The 16,710-nt window shown below is 35.3% G+C and overlaps 1 long non-coding RNA gene and 2 pseudogenes across 1 annotated transcript; all 3 read right to left on the bottom strand.

Annotated features, from left to right (window-relative positions):
• Window positions 1-302: 302 nt before the first annotated feature.
• On the bottom strand, window positions 303-477 carry LOC129928884 (U1 spliceosomal RNA; annotated as a pseudogene).
• A 3,487-nt stretch (window positions 478-3,964) lies between these two features.
• Window positions 3,965-4,148, bottom strand: LOC129928885 (U1 spliceosomal RNA; annotated as a pseudogene).
• Window positions 4,149-4,444: 296 nt separating this feature from the next.
• LOC129928868 (uncharacterized) lies at window positions 4,445-10,557 on the bottom strand. Its single transcript, XR_008780399.1, has 2 exons — window positions 10,467-10,557; window positions 4,445-5,213 (listed from the first exon to the last, which is right to left on the bottom strand). It is a non-coding gene; the product is annotated as an uncharacterized LOC129928868 (long non-coding RNA).
• Window positions 10,558-16,710: the final 6,153 nt, after the last annotated feature.

The following is a 16,710-nucleotide window of genomic DNA, read 5'->3' as shown; positions in this document are numbered from 1 at the left end:
ATAAAAAAGGGATGTAAAAATTGCAAAATTAGTTCGGTTAAGAAAAGGAGGGTTCGTTCGGTTCGGTTCGTACCAAGCAGTTTCAAAGTTCGGGTTCGGTTCGGTCATAAGTGAGGTTCGAGTTCGGGTTCGGTTCGTTTCCCATCTCTAGTATATAGATCTAGGTCTTTATAGTACTTTTCAGGTTGTCATTATAACGTGTCAGTGATTCAGCCTTTTGTAGTTGGCAAATAAAGTTGCTTTGTGGAATAATCTCGCATGAAATTATTTCCACACTTTTCTTCTCGGTTATTGTTATTTTTCAGGGAATAGCGCGAACGCAGTTCCCCATACGCAAAAATTACGCACCCGAGTCACCCACATTTGGGGTGATCGCAGGGTTCAGCCCACCCGAAGTGCAATGGGTAAGCCTCGACCTGGGAGAACCGCCTTCTTTTTTTTTTTTTTTAACTTAGGATACCTCAGCTTTTTAGCTTTTGACTTCAGTTGTCTAGCTTAGTACATCCTAGGAATCCTTGGGCTTTTCTTTGCCTCTTTTTTGGGCGTTGCCTCTTTTTTGGGCTATAGGCCTCTTTATTGGGCTTTTTTTTTTTCAAAGAAAAAACACAAAAACATCATTCTAAATTAATAATTAACACAAGGAAAATTTCATTAAAAAAAAAAAATTTTTTTTTATCAAAGTCATATTCCAGGATTTTGAGTATGATCGCGGAGTAGGCTGCAGCAAAAATCCATAAAATGGTCACAGGAATGGGTCCAGAAAATGATGACAGCAGAGTTCCAATAAAATGATGACAGCAAAGGTCCAGAAAAAGGTGACAGCAACGGTCCATAAAATGTTGACAGCAAATGTCCAGAAATTGGTGAAAAAAAAACATTCACAAAAATTTTTAGGGGTTCCTTAAAATGAGTATTGCCAGACTATATATATATATATATTTTTTTTTAAGGACTTATTAGTTATTAGCATTCATTTTTATTTATATTTATATTTATTTTTGCAACAATTTTTCCCTTAAGAACCTAAGACAAAGGACATGCATCCTATATCCTTTGTGATCCTCTGGGGTCTGCTAGAGTTACAAAAATGTACATATAATGAAGCAGATTGGTTTCTATTTAAGTACAGAGCACAAAGTAAGTATGTGTATGAAGAGCTTAAAAAATTATTTCATTTTGGCATATAACTCATTTTAAGATTAGATTTATTATTATTATTATTTATTGTAATAGTGTGTTTTTTTTTCCGTTTCTGTTTTATTTTTCAACAATTTAGTAGTCCATTTGGTCCATTTTCATGAAATCCTGTCCTGTTTGGGTTGTCTTGAAGATTTATTAATTTGATCAAGGGATGTAACCAAAAGAAATTTCCGCCTTGCATCTTCCAGTCCTAATTGTCTCTCTTGTTGAAAAAAGAAATTAATAAATAGTTTATAGGTAGTTTTTAGTAATTATAATTTTAAAGCAAATAAATGATGTATTAAATACATACACATGCAAATTTTTAATAGTTATTACTTATACAAAACCACGTAAATTGATAATTTATGATACAAATGGAATGTAATGTTTCATTGATACAAAATAAAGGATTCCTTGGTTAATATATAAAATATGTACATACAATGGGTCGATGTAAAATTACATTTGGGGTTAGCCTTTATAGTGTTCAATTTTAAAATCAACTATATTTCTATATATTATATCTAAATCATTAGGGTTAAAATTGGCATTATGGTACACAGCTTTAAGTCTACTGTTCCATACTAAGTTTCTGTATTCTGATACAATTATTAAGTTAAAATTATGTATCATCTTGTGTTTAGTTTTAGGTAACTTATTTAAGAGAATAGATAAATTAATATTCACATTGGTTTCACAATTTCCTTCTAATAAATCTCTTACAGTATTTCTAACATTACTAAATAAAGAACATTCTAGATATAAATGCTTTTCATTGTCACCATTAACAGATTGACAAAGTTTACAATATTTTACACCAGGTTTTTTCTTTGAAAATGGAGTCATCCCAAAGATAAGTCTGTAAGATATTTCTTTAGCTTTTGTTGCAATGTGTTTGTTATGAAGGTTAGTAAAAGTGTCTTTAAAATCTGTTATATTTAAATCTTTTCCCCATTTAATCCTAATAGCTAAATTTTCTTGTAACTGTTTTTTTAAGGTTGTGTATATTTCTTTATATTTATTGTGTATTAAAGGTTCATTGCCAGAAAGAGTTCTTGAGATGGATCTGTAAAAAGGATGTAAGTTTGTGCCAAAATAGTGTGGAGTGTTGTTTTGTATTGGAATTAAATTGCTTAATCTCAAACCATAATAGTATATTGTAAGGGGGAAATCATTTGGATTCTTAACTACTTGACCTATGAATTTTAATCTGAGTGCACATATTTTAGTTTTGATGTCTTGTAAATTGATCCCCCCATCCTCTTTGTTTTGAATGATTGTAGTATGTTTGATGTTTTTAAGTGTGTTTTTGAAGATGAAACTTCTAATTATGTTATTTAATTGAAATATGTATTTTGTAGGGGGTTCTATAATATTGGCTAAATAGACTATCTTTGGGATGACCAAATTGTTTATAAGGATGGCTCTACCAAAAATAGTAGAACCTGTGTGCTTGTACATGTTAACTATATTGGATGCCTTAATAATAATATTTTTCCACTGATCTTCACAGAAGAAAAAAAGGGTTACTATTGTATTCTATACCACATATTTTGATTTTATTTACAAGTTTAAAAGAATATTTTTCCTTAAATGTCCACTTCCCTACACCCATTATTGAGGATTTATTTATATTAATTTTAGAACCACTGGCATGGCCAAAAATTGTAAACTTTTTAACTATGTTATTAATATCATTTTCAGAGGAGGGAAAAAATGTTGTGTCGTCGGCATAAGCCTTAACTTTGACTACCGGGATGGGTCCCGGGATTTTTGTTCCTTTGATAGATGGGTCTGACCTAATAGATTCTAGAAAGGGTTCTAGACAAAGGATGTATAAAAATGGGGATAAGGGACAGCCCTGTCTAACAGATCTTTGAATTGGAAAGGATTGGCTTAAAGAATGGTTGATTATTAGTCTACTGCTGGCATTGGTGTAAATTAGTTTAATAAATTTTATTAAAAAAGAGCTTCCACCCTGAAGGTGTCTTCGCTTCCGAAGACCTTTCCTATGATCCTGTTCCTCACCACCGGTGAGGAAACACCCAGGAACCATAGGAAAGGGTTCTCAAACCGGTACAGGGAACCCACCTCCTCCGGCCCGAGCCTCAAGGCGGCGACGATGGACGCCATCTAAGCTCGAACTGCTCCCTGTCCGGACAGTTTTATTAGTAGAGTACCTGGTTGGTGGACCAAGCCACCCTCCAGATCCTTTTTTTCTATTAGGAATGTCTTTATAGACATAGTAGAAAGAAAGGGAAAAAAAAAGGAAATGAAGAGAAAAACAACAAATCAATGAACACACTCCCTAAGGATTCAATTGGAGACACAACACTCCAAAGAACACACTCCTTAAGAAATAAATTGGAGGCACAACACTCCAAAAGAAAACACAAGAAAGTTTAAAAACCGTAAATCCAAATGAAATGAAACTCCAAAGAACACACAAATAAACAAATAAAGAAAAAAATACTTCCAATAGATTTAGATTAAACAATGGAAACAGAGGCCTAAAACGCTGCCTCGACCACGGTAGTCTCCTGTGCCATTTATATTGTTTCTTTTGTTGTCTCCCTTTTAATGACAATTTTTGATTTCCTCCCTTGAGATTTGGAAAACTACTTCCTCATCATCAAGGTGGAAATCCTGTCTGCTACTTTTCAGGTTGTCATTAAAACGTGTCAGTGATTCAGCCTTTTGTAGTTGGCAAATAAAAGTTGCTTTGTGGAATAATCTCGCATAAAATTATTTCCACACTTTCATCTCAGTTATTGTTATTTTTCAGGGAAGAGCGCGAACGCAGTTCCCCATACGCAAAAATTACGCACCCGAGTCACCCACATTTGGGGTGATCGCAGGGTTCAGCCCACCCGAAGTGCAATGGGTAAGCCTCGACCTGGGAGAACCGCCATCATCTTTTTTTTTTTTTTTTTTTTTTTTTTAGGAAACCTCAGCTTTTTAGCTTTTGACTACAGTTGTCTAGCTTAGTACATCCTAGGAATCCTTGGGCTTTTGCCTCTTTTCTTTGCCTCTTTTTTGGGCGTTGCCTCTTTTTTGGGCTCTTGCCTCTTTATTGGGCTTCTTTTTTTTTTTTTTTTTTTTTTTTTTTTTTTTTTTCTTTTTTTTTTTTTTTCAAAGAAAAAACACAAAACATCATTCTAAATTATTAATTAACACAAGGAAAATTTCATAAAAAAAAAAAAAAAAAAAAAAAAATAGATAAATAAATAAAAAAAAGACATTTTTATCAAAGTCATATTCCAGGATTTTCAGTATGATCGCGGAGTAGGCTGCATCGAAGATCCATAAAATGGTGACAGGAATGGGTCCAGAAAATGATGACAGCAGAGTTCCAATTAAATGATGACAGCAAAGGTCCAGAAATAGGTGACAGCAACGGTCCATAAAATGTTGACAGCAAATGTCCAGAAATAGGTGACAGCAACGGTCCATAAAATGTTGACAGCAAATGTCCAGAAATTGGTGAAAAAAAAAAAAAAAAAAATATTCACAAAAATTTTGAAGGTGTTCCTTAAAATGAGTATTGCCAAACTAAATTTTTATTATTTTTTTTAAAGACTTATGAGTCATTAGCATTCATTTTAATTTATATTTATTTTTATTTTTGCAACAATTTTTCCCTTAAGAACCTAAGACAAAGGACCTCTATCCTATATCCTTCGAGATTCTCTGGGGTCTGCTAGAGTTACAAAAATGTACATATAATGAAGCAAATTGGTTTCTATTTAAGTACAGATCACAAAGTAAGTGTGTGTGTGAAGAGCTTAAAAAAAATTATTTCATTTTGGCATATAACTCATTTTAAGATTAGATTTATTATTATTATTATTTATTGTAATAGTGTTGTTTTTTTTCCGTTTCTGTTTTATTTTTCAACAATTTAGTAGTCCATTTGGTCCATTTTCATGAAATCCTGTCCTGTTTGGGTTGTCTTGAAGATTTATTAATTTGGTCAAGGGATGTAACCAAAAGAAATTTCCGCTTTGCATCTTCCAGTCCTAATTGTCTCTCTTGTTGAAAAAAGAAATTAATAAATAGTTTATAGGTAGTTTTTAGTAATTATAATTTTAAAGCAAATAAATGATGTATTAAATACATACACATGCAAATTTTTAATAGTTATTACTTATACAAAACCACACACCCATACATTCAAACTTATTTTCTTCATTGTTTAAAAAGACTTTGTAAATTGATAATCTATGATACAAATGGAATCTACCAATTCATTGATAGAAAATAAAGGATTCCTTGAACAAGAAAACAATAAATAAATAAATAAATAAATACCTTAATTTAATATGTAACATATGTACATACAATGGGTCAATGTAAAATTACATTTGGGGTTAGCCTTTATAGTGTTCAATTTTAAAATCAACTATATTTCTATATATTATTTCTAAATCATTAGGGTTAAAAATGGCATTATGGTACACAGCTTTAAGTCTACTGTTCCATACTAAGTTTCTGTATTCTGATACAATTATTAGGTTGAAATTATGTATCATCTTGTGTTTAGTTTTAGGTAACTTATTTAAGAGAATAGATAAATTAATATTCACATTGGTTTCACAATTTCCTTCTAATAAATCTCTTACAGTATTTCTAACATTACTAAATAAAGAACATTCTAGATATAAATGCTTTTCATTGTCACCATTAACAGATTGACAAAATTTACAATATTTTACACCAGGTTTTTTCTTTGAAAATGGAGTCATCCCAAAGATAAGTCTGTAAGATATTTCTTTAGCTTTTGTTGCAATGTATTTGTTATGAAGGTTAGTAAAAGTGTCTTTAAAATCTGTTATATTTAAATCTTTTCCCCATTTAATCCTAATAGCTAAATTTTCCTGTAACTGTTTTTTTAATGTTGTGTATATTTCTTTATATTTATTGTGTATTAAAGGTTCATTTCCAGAAAGAGTTCTTGAAATGGATCTGTAAAAAGGATGTAAGTTTGTACCAAAATAGTGTGGAGTGTTGTTTTGTATTGGAATTAAATTGCTTAATCTCAAACCATAATAGTATATTGTAAGGGGGAAATCATCTGGGTTCTTAACTACTTGACCTATGAATTTTAATCTGAGTGCACATATTTTAGTTTTGATGTCTTGTAAATTGATCCCCCCATCCTCTTTGTTTTGAATGATTGTAGTATGTTTGATGTTTTTAAGTGTGTTTTTGAAGATGAAACTTCTAATTATGTTATTTAATTGAAATATGTATTTTGTAGGGGGTTCTATAATATTGGCTAAATAGACTATCTTTGGGATGACCAGATTGTTTATAAGGATGGCTCTACCAAAAATAGTAGAACCTGTGTGCTTGTACATGTTAACTATATTGGATGCCTTAATAATAATATTTTTCCACTGATCTTCACAGAAGACAAAAGGGTTACTATTGTATTCTATACCACATATTTTGATTTTATTTACAAGTTTAAAAGAATAAATTTCCTTAAATGTCCACTTCCCTACACCCATTATTGAGGATTTATTTATATTAATTTTGGAACCACTGGCATGGCCGAAAATTGTAAACTTTTTAACTATGTTATTAATATCATTTTCAGAGGAGGGAAAAAATGTTGTGTCGTCGGCATAAGCCTTAACTTTGACTACCGGGATGGGTCCTGGGATTTTTGTTCCTTTGATAGATGGGTCTGACCTAATAGATTCTAGAAAGGGTTCTAGACAAAGGATGTATAAAAATGGGGATAAGGGACAGCCCTGCCTAACAGATCTTTGAATTGAAAAGGATTGGCTTAAGGAATGGTTGATTATTAGTCTACTGTTAGCATTGGCGTAAATTAGTTTAATAAATTTTATTAAAAAAGAGCTGATTTTACATTTTTCTAATACTTTAAAGAGATAATTATGGCTGACTCTATCAAAAGCTTTCTCTTGATCTACAGATAACAAGGAAACGCTAGAGTTTTTTTCATGACTGTACATGATAAAATCTCGAATGAAATGTGTCATTCCATCAATACTCCTGTCGGGGTGGGTGCAGTATTGGTCTTGTCCTACGAGTTGGGGAATGAAGGGTTTAAGTCGTTTAAAAATCATTTTTGTCAGTAGTTTATAGTCTGTATTAAGTAGTGAGATGGGCCTGTAGTCACTTGGAGAACTGTTATCTGTTGTTTTTTTGGCTAATAGTGTAATATATGCTTCGTTGAAATTTTTTGGAAGTTGTCCTGTTTTAAACGCGTCACTATACAGTCGCAGTAGTAGAGGGCTTATTAAAGGAAAAAAAGTCTTATAGAACTCAAATGTCAGACCATCCGGTCCGGGAGATTTATTGTTTTGTGTCGAGTCTAGTGCTGTTTGGAGTTCGTCTAGAGTAAATGGAGTCCCCAAAAGTTCTTCGTCGGTCTGCTTCAACTGTTTACAATATTTTAGAAAACATTCTTGAGCCTCCTTGTTTATAGGTTCCATCTGGTAGATATTTGTAAAATGACTTATGAAAACATCTTTAATTTTGTCTTCGTCTTCAACTTTGGAGCCATGTTTATCAAGAACACTTGTTATGCATTTACTAGACTGAACATTTTGTTCAATCGACAAGAAAAGTTTGTTTGGGCCTTCTTGACTTAAATAGTTCCTACATCTAACTTCTGCTCCTTTGTAGATGTAGTTGTTTAATTCTTCCAGTTTTAATGAAGCCTGTGTTCTCTCTATTTCGTCTTCAGCGTGTAAAAGTGTGTGCTTCAGTTTCTCTAGTTCTTGTTTTCTACGTGTCTGTACCAGTGTTGTTATGACCTGACATTGTTGTTTTATTGAATTTTTTACCAGTGACCATGTTGTTGTTAGGTTAAAATTTGGATTGTCTGTATCTTGTAAGCAAGACTTGAATGTGTTTGAGATTAATTCTATAAAAAGGGGTATTTCTAGAAGAGAATTATTAAATTTCCAATGACTAGTTTTTCTATTCTTTTTTTTACTTTCCTTACTTATCGTAACTATTATTGCCTTATGGTCTGAATATTGCAGAGACTCTTCTAGATGAGCAACTTTACTTATATGATACTTGGTTGGTACGTAAATTCTATCTAGTCTGGAAGTTACAGGATGAGCTTTATTCACCGAAGTAGTGTCCTGACCTGTCGGATTCACACTCCTGTATGCATCCTGTAACTTAAATTGAAACTCAATGTCTTTCAAGAAATTATTAATAGTAGTGTTCCTCTGTGAAGGAAGATTTACCGTAGTTGTGTACTGCTTGTCTAGTGTGGACGTGATATAATTAAAATCCCCTCCTAAAATTAAACTATCCCCTTTATATGTGTCGTGTAATTTTTCACTCAAATATTCAAAAAATTCCCGTTTCTCTGTTCTTTTTGCTGGTGCATAGATGTTAGCCAGTGTAATTGTTTCATTTCTTGTTTCTACTTTTATAATGACTACTCTCCCTTTTTTGTCACTATAGTTGTGGACTATTTTAAACCTATCTGACACCTGAAAAATGGCTACCCCCCGGCATCTGCTACCATAACTAAAACACCCTTCCTTAAAACCCATGTCTGTTGTGTGTGTGTGTGCTTTGTGTTCTGTACCTAAGTTTGTCTCTTGTAAAAAAATAAAGTCTGGTTTGTACTTTCTTGATAAGTGAACTACATATTTTTGTTTGTTTGTGAGTCCGTGAATGTTGAGAGACAAAATCGTGATGTCCTCCATGATTTTATATTTAAGTGGGTTTGTTTATAAATAGGATGTATGTGTGTTTTTGTGAAAATTGAAGTGATATTGGATACCTGTAAGAAAAAGAAAAACCGGTTTGCGTGTTTTAGTTGAGTGAACTATGAATTTTTGTTTATTTTTCAGACTTCGAATGTTAAGTGAAAGAGGTGTAATGTCTGCCATGATTGTGTGTTGTGCGTTGTGTGTGTGTATCTGACACTGTGCGTATATGTGCCTACTATTTAAAAGTAGTTCATGCGTTAGGCGGTGTGTCAGGGTCCTCCCCCTCATCAATTACTAGAGGTGCGGGAGAGCTGGGGCTATCTTCCGAATCCTCCATTTCCTCTCCCGTTCTCCCCCTTTCCCTTCTCACTTCAGAGCCTTCCCCCTGGTCATCTGAGGTAGAGGACAGGGAAAGAGTTCTTTTTCTGTTTGTTTTGCTTGGAGAGCTTGGCTCCGATCTAGCGTGTCCGGTAGTTTTAATTTTTTTGTATGTACTAGACCCTGTGTTACTTTCGCCTTTTTTTTGGGGGGAAAGGGTACCCTTCCTACTGTCCATACGTTTTTCAGGTGTTGTACCTTTTTTTTTGCTTTTCACTGGTTCGAACCCATCTTCATCTACCTCAGGGGGTATAGCTTTGGTCTGCCCTTTTTCATTATCTTTTTTCAAGACCGACGCATACGTGCTTTTTTTACCTTCCAGGGACCTCTCAACGTCCTTTTTGGGACCCCTAGGGGTAGCCCTGTTGGGACATTGGTTCGACCAATGGTCTTCCTTCTGGCAGAACCAACATTGCTGCCTTCTTCCCGGTGTAGTGATTAAGACCTTATAAGTCCTGGGGTCTTCTTCATACTTCAGTTGTATGTAATGGGGTAGCTCGGTACCCTTGCGGGGTTTAATCCAAGCCGCCCACTTGTCACTAACCCCTAGCCTAAAAGCTTCTATTTTGGAGCCTTCTGCAGCGAGGGTGCTGAAAATCTCCTCAATTTTGTTCTTAGAAATGGTGGGTGACACCCAGTGAAGCGTCACTTTTATTTTCTCTTCCTCCAGGGTGGTCACTTCCACCCTGAAGGTGTCTTCGCTTCCGAAGACCTTTCCTATGATCCTGTTCCTCACCACCGGTGAGGAAACACCCAGGAACCATAGGAAAGGGTTCTCAAACCGGTACAGGGAACCCACCTCCTCCGGCCCGAGCCTCAAGGCGGCAACGATGGACGCCATCGAAGCTCGAACTGCTCCCTGTCCGGACAGTTTTATTAGTAGAGTACCTGGTTGGTGGACCAAGCCACCCTCCAGATCCTTTTTTTCTATTACGAATGTCTTTATAGACATAGTAGAAAGAAAGGAAAAAAAAGAAAAAAAAAAGGAAATGAAAAAAAAAAAAACAACAACAAATCAATGAACACACTCCTTAAGGATAATATTGGAGACACAACACTCCAAAGAACACACTCCTTAAGAAATAAATTGGAGGCAAAACACTCCAAAAACACAAGCAAATTTTTAAAACCGTAAATCCAAATGAATCGGAACTCCAAAGAAAACACAAATAAACAAATAAAGTAAAAATATACTTCCAATAGATATAGATTAAACAGTGGAAACAGAGGCCTAAAACGCTGCCTCGAACGGGAGAACCGCCATCGTGACCACGGTAGTCTCCTGTGCCAGGTAAGTATAATAAAATATGCTAGGTGTAGGGGCGTCTTTAAAAAATTAATGTAACACATTTAAGCTTTCAGCAATATTATAAAAATAAAATTTTAAAAATAATAGATATTATTCATGATAAATATTTTGTCTAACAATCTTTTTATAGTAAAAATATATTTGTATTTTACTAACAATTATTGATCTTTTCTATCGAAAACATTGAATATTGTTTTGTAAAACATATAGTTGTGAAAAATTAGGCCCTTTTATGATTGTGCAAACATTTCTTTTGATTACCTCCCCTATTTCTTGGTCCTAATATTGTAGTTAGAATATCTGTTAGTTACTTCTCTTTATTCGAAGCTTTATTAAGTGTCTCTGTGCCTATAGTTCACTTATAGAGTTAAACTGTTATCACAAAGTACTGAATTATTTGTACAGATATGTCGAGTTATACGTATCAGTTGTATAGAGTTTTCGTAAAAACGAAACCACTATAGGCCCCTAGTTTGTATACTTTTAGAGTTTTAGTTCCACTGGACTGTCAATAGAACTGCAATTCAAACGTGTTGCGACAGAAGTGCTGGATAGATTTCATATGGAGATGAAGGGCAGATTACAAAGGCTGGAAAGAAAATGGATACCTTTGGGTTTCTTCTTGAACCAAGACACCTGTTGTATGATGACACGCTTATGAAAAACTGTGTTACTTTTTCCTGTTTGTATGATGAAATAAATAGCAAATCGCTTGTTCAATGATGTCATTGATGCACGAGCACTTTTCATCAACAAACCACTTGGGGGAGCTACCACTTTCTACCAAGCGCGTCCCCAGGTGGCGGATAGGGGAAAGACCCTTAGATATAAGCAGTGGCGTAGCTAGAGTATATGATGCCTGGTGCGGTACCTCATCATGATGCCCCCCCCACCCAAAAAAAACAAAAAAACAAAAGCAACAACAACTAACTATTGATGCCCCCCCCCAAAAAAAAACAAACAAACAACTAACTAATTAATAACGTTGCAAAACTTTACTTTTTTTTTGTTCAAAATAAAATGTATTCATGAATCAAATATTGTTAATTCTTTCATGACCTTAATGATCTTTCATGACCGCAGCATTATCATAGCCTTGACCCCTGCAGTCCATTATGTCTAAGCCATCCGAACGCAATTTCTCTAGAATCATCTCAGTGATTCCAGCAGCATGCTTGTCCTTTGTGTCGATGAAGTAAATAAAAGACTCACGAACCTGCACGCCGTCATTATCCATGACAACATACCGTAAAATTTGGGAAATTTTATCCAGCTTTGAGATGTCAGGTGTACTGTCAAAAATAATAGAGAAATATTTGGCTTGTTTTACTTGCTGTATGATTTGTTTTTTAGCGTGATTCCCCCAATATTGTAATAAATTCATTTTGTATTTGTGGAGACATGTATGTATTCGGTCTGGAACAAAGCTTAGTTCGAAGCTCATGCTCCCTCAAGAGTGGATCGTACTTTGATAGTAATTTTTACTAACTCTCCAGGTTTTCGTCTCTTGTATAATCAAATCTTGGGCCTTGTTGTCAATATTGTTCCCTACTCTCAGGCGAACTTCAAGTTCCCTCCAAGCAAGCGATGACTAAATGTGAGCTCTGCTGGTCTGATGTTTTTCTATTTTTGGGGGTAACCTCCACCACTCATTGAATCCATCTTTGGATTTAAATGAAGATTTGGTACTTGATCTTGTTGAGAAGAGTATGCAGGGGAAGCAAAATAAGGATTCTTTTTTTTTTTTTTTTGACGAATAACACATCCACTTTCAAAGAACTTTCCCGTTTGACATTTGCCGGAAAAACCAAGCCTTTGAAAGCTTTTTAGCCTTTCCTTTTGCTGATTCTTGATGTCTATACGCCTCTGTGAATTGACTGTCCATACGCTGAACTGTTTCAGATCCTTGAGTGACAAGGTGTATGCGAATATTATCTGTGACAATAGGAAATTAATACACGCTGGGGGAATTTTGGTGCCCCTCTCCACTTGGTGCCCTGTTCGTCCCGCACCACCCGCACATTGGTAGCTACGCCACTGGATATAAGGGTAAGCTGTGAATACCAAATAAACAGCCGCGGACCAACTGGTTTGCAGTCATGAAGGATGAGATGGAGTATTCCAGTGGTTAGAATATTTACTAAAAACATCTCAGAAATCCAGAGAAATGATTGCAAAAAGCGAGTATAGGGCGCTCTAACTCTAAACCCGGGTAGATGAAGCTCGTTAGCTAGGGAGACAACTCTGAAAATAAAGACCTGCTGCTATGCAGATGATCTTGGATGATTAAAGGCTATGGGAGCACACCCAGAAAGAAAAGCAGGCTGAAGTCGGAGTCAATGGGCCTCCTGGCGCATAACAAATTGACACGTAACCTCATCTATGTTGGAGTTCAGTACCGATTCTAATAGATGTGGCGTCCTGCCTGTGGAATCCCGCCGCGCAGGTAGGGGGTCGGGCTCTCCGCCTCGAAGGAGCCCACACAAGCGAGCTGGTGGTTCTTCTATCTCTGCCTGTGGAGCCAGGAGCAGGGACTCTCAATGCCAGGTGAGAAGAAATCGAAGAATGGCAAGCAGAGAACAGACTTATCCTTCTTAATAAACTTGAGGATAAACCAACCTTTTTCTCAAGAGCCTGGTTAACATCAACCACTCCTGATCTAGCCTTTGCAACTGATAACATATCCAAAAAGTGCACAAGAGATGTTGCAGATCAGATAGCCACTAGTGACTACAGACCCATATTGATCAGTATCGATACCTCCTTCAGAATATCAGTAAACTCCACCATCCCCAGATGGAAGTACTAAAAAAAAGCCAACTGGCACCTATATACCACTTCAATAAACTGCAAATCTAATCAGGTTAATAAGTCATTCTCAGCTTTCTCCAAAGCAATCCTCCTAGCAGCTTAGGAATCGATTCCTAGAGGTGCAAAGAAATACTCGAACTAAGGGAGTGATTTATTAACTATTTACTTGTTGCACCCGGGTAACATAGCAACCCCCAAGTAAATAAGAACCTATTTTACTCTTGTCCAACACCTGGAACAGAAAAGAATGGTCAACTCGATCAAAGGCCTTTTCCTGATCAATGGACAGAAGGGCAGTATTTAGGTTTTTATATTTGATAAAACTGAGGAAATTTCTCAGAAAGTGATTCATTTCAAGAATATGATTTTCAGGATTGCTGCAGAATTGGTCCTGTCCAATGAGTTAAGGAATTAGAGGTTTTAATCTAAGAAAGATCATTTTCATTAGCAACTTATAATCAATATTCAATAATGGAATGGGTCTGTAGTCATTAACAGAGCTGTTGTTTTCCAATTTCGTTGGTATTAGTGTAATGTAAGCCTCATTAAACTGGGCAGGAAATTGTCCAGACTGTAACGCATCACTATACATTCGCAAGAGAAGAGGGTAAAACTTTTTTTTTTTTTTTTTAAATAGGAAACTTCAGAATTTGCGCTATTTAAGTGTGAGGATGTCCATATGGCTAGTTATTAGCTCAAGTTTTATTTTTAATTAAAAAGTCTTTATTATGGTTTAGGTCTTTGTGATTAATTTATCATTGCAATTTGCGTTGCCATTAAGACAGTTCAGCATACATCTAATTTCTCACCAGAACTAACAACTATAGACTATCTGAAAGTTCCAGCATAGCTTTTCTATTTTTTTCCATGTATCACGCAGTGGGGCACCAGAAGATTCCCAAGACAAATATGATCTTCGTGAAAATTTTAAACCAAGAAACATTTTCACTTACATCTAATTACTTATGTTTCTTGATCTAATAAATCACAGGTATAGTCATTTCAATTCTACAAGAGACTCCACTCGCGTTTTATCAGATGTAATCATAGTGCTAGATACAATGTGCTGCGACTATCACAATTTGTAAGTGTGGATTATATTAACGCCATCTACTAATGGAAGGCTTTTTTTTTTTTTCGAATGTACATTAGCAGTGTGCTAGCTGCCTGGTCCTGCGGTTTGCGCGCTGGACTGTCGTTTGGATTTATCGACGGTCGAGGGTTCAAACCCTGCCCGCTCCCATTCCCCGTCGTCCTGCGGGAGATTTGGACTAGGAAGTAAACTATCTTCAACTCTGAAGGAACATCCGAAACATGTAAAACACTTTACAACATTTTAGTCTCCTAACGCCAAAAAAAAAAAAAAAAAAAACAACATTTCCAATCTGGAATTACTCACTGTCACTTTATTCGTGAAATTTAATACCGGGTACTTAAGAAAATCTAAGGGAGCGAAATCAAGTAAGCTGATTTGTTTAGACTTTAGAATATTTTTTTTTCCACCTGTGAATTCCTAAACTATTCCCTTAGCGCTTCTTCTCCCTTTATCCCCCATAGTCTCTCTCCTTCCTCCTTTATCCCCCATAGTCTCTCTCCTTCTCCCTTTATCCCCCATAGTCTCTCTCCTAACTCCCAGCTCAATGAAATCTAACATCTGTTGCATTCAGTAATGAATAGATCAAGTCCAATGATTCCCTGCTCGTCCATATGTTACTTCGCCCTTTCTAAATGTACCTTTACCCAAAAGCTCTTCTTAATTTTGTTTCGCAAATTTGAAATAATAATAATGGCCATGTCTTTGATTCCGAAAGTATTGCTAAATCCAGTTGCGTACTTGCATATTTTTGTCAGATCAATGTAAAAAACAAAAATGTAATCACAATAAATACATGAACACTTAGCGAGGAAGCTCTTAATAGTAAATGCTTTTGCTGCTATACGGCTAATTTTTAGTTGCTGCTATATGGCGAATGTCTAGAGCCCCTGGTGGTGTTATCTCACCAAAAGGTTTGTATCAATGGAAGCAGTGCCCAGATTGAGCATCGAATGAAATATCCAAGCGCGTGTCTGTGAGAGGGAGGGAGGGGGAGTCATCGTCACTTAATGTCGTAAATGCTTATCAAAAAAAAGTTAGGCAAGAGCAGCATGTGACATATTTCTTATAATTATGCCATTCTCCGCCCATTTTTTTCACTTAAAAGTTGGTAAGAAGTTGGAAGTCTGGAAATTGACGAAATTGGCAGCAGTTCCTAGCCGATTTTATTTGAACATAGTATGAATTGATTTCTTGTGTTTTTTTTTTTTTTTTTTTTTTGTTCTTTTTTGAAATCCCGGCACCAGAGATATTTTTATATTATTTCTTCTAATTTTCTCTTTTAATTAATGATTCAAAGAATTCAAGGTTGACATTCGTAAAATAATAATAACAAAAAAGCCTGTCTATTTCAAAACATTTTCTCAAAATACAAAGCACTTGTAGAAATTTTTTCTATACAACTTAATAAATTCTATATAATATATACTTTTTACACCCATAAAAAAGCTAAAAAGATTCTAGAAATAAAAAAAATCACTCTTTGGGTCTGGATTTTGTGATTTTACCATCACACAAGAGATACAAGACACAGATAGCAAAGACAAACAGACACAAACACTCTTTTGTTTCCCTGGCAATCAAATCATTACATAGAAACTATCTAATATAAGCTTTTCACATGTAAATTATGAGTTGAGTTTTTGGCACATCGGCACAATTTAGGCCATGTCATGCCCGTGAGTAAGTGTGGTGTGAATGTACATTTTGGTTTTTATAGTTATTATGTTTTGTTTGGTGTAATGCACAAATTGTAAGACAAATTTCCTCAGGACAATAAAGATTATTTTGTTTGACATGTTTCGGATGTTCCTTCATAATTGAAGATAGTTACTTCCTAGTTTAAACCTCCCGCAGGACGACGGGGGATGGGAGCGGGCAGGGTTTGAACCCGGGACCATGGATATATATGAACGACAGTCCAGCACGCAAACCACACGACCAGGCAGCCATCCATTATTATTATTATGTTGTCAATAAATATGTAACATATGACTAGAGATATAATTAGCTAAATACTCTTCTATTTGCATTAGCATAACCTTCATGATATAATACATCAACATTCCAAGTACACCAAATTTACAATAGAATAGTATTATCATTGTACCTAGCATGCCCTCATTCTTCTAGAGCATGCTCAGTGTTAGGGTCCTATTTCTTTTGAGGACTTGTGGGGGTCAGGGTTTTCAGCAAAAAGGTGTACATGATGCATTTAAGCACTC

This window comes from Biomphalaria glabrata, chromosome 10 (genome assembly GCF_947242115.1).
Source record: "Biomphalaria glabrata chromosome 10, xgBioGlab47.1, whole genome shotgun sequence".
Classification (NCBI taxonomy): domain Eukaryota; kingdom Metazoa; phylum Mollusca; class Gastropoda; family Planorbidae; genus Biomphalaria; species Biomphalaria glabrata.
Note: the sequence above shows the minus strand (reverse complement) of the source record. Positions and strands in the feature narration are given on the sequence as shown.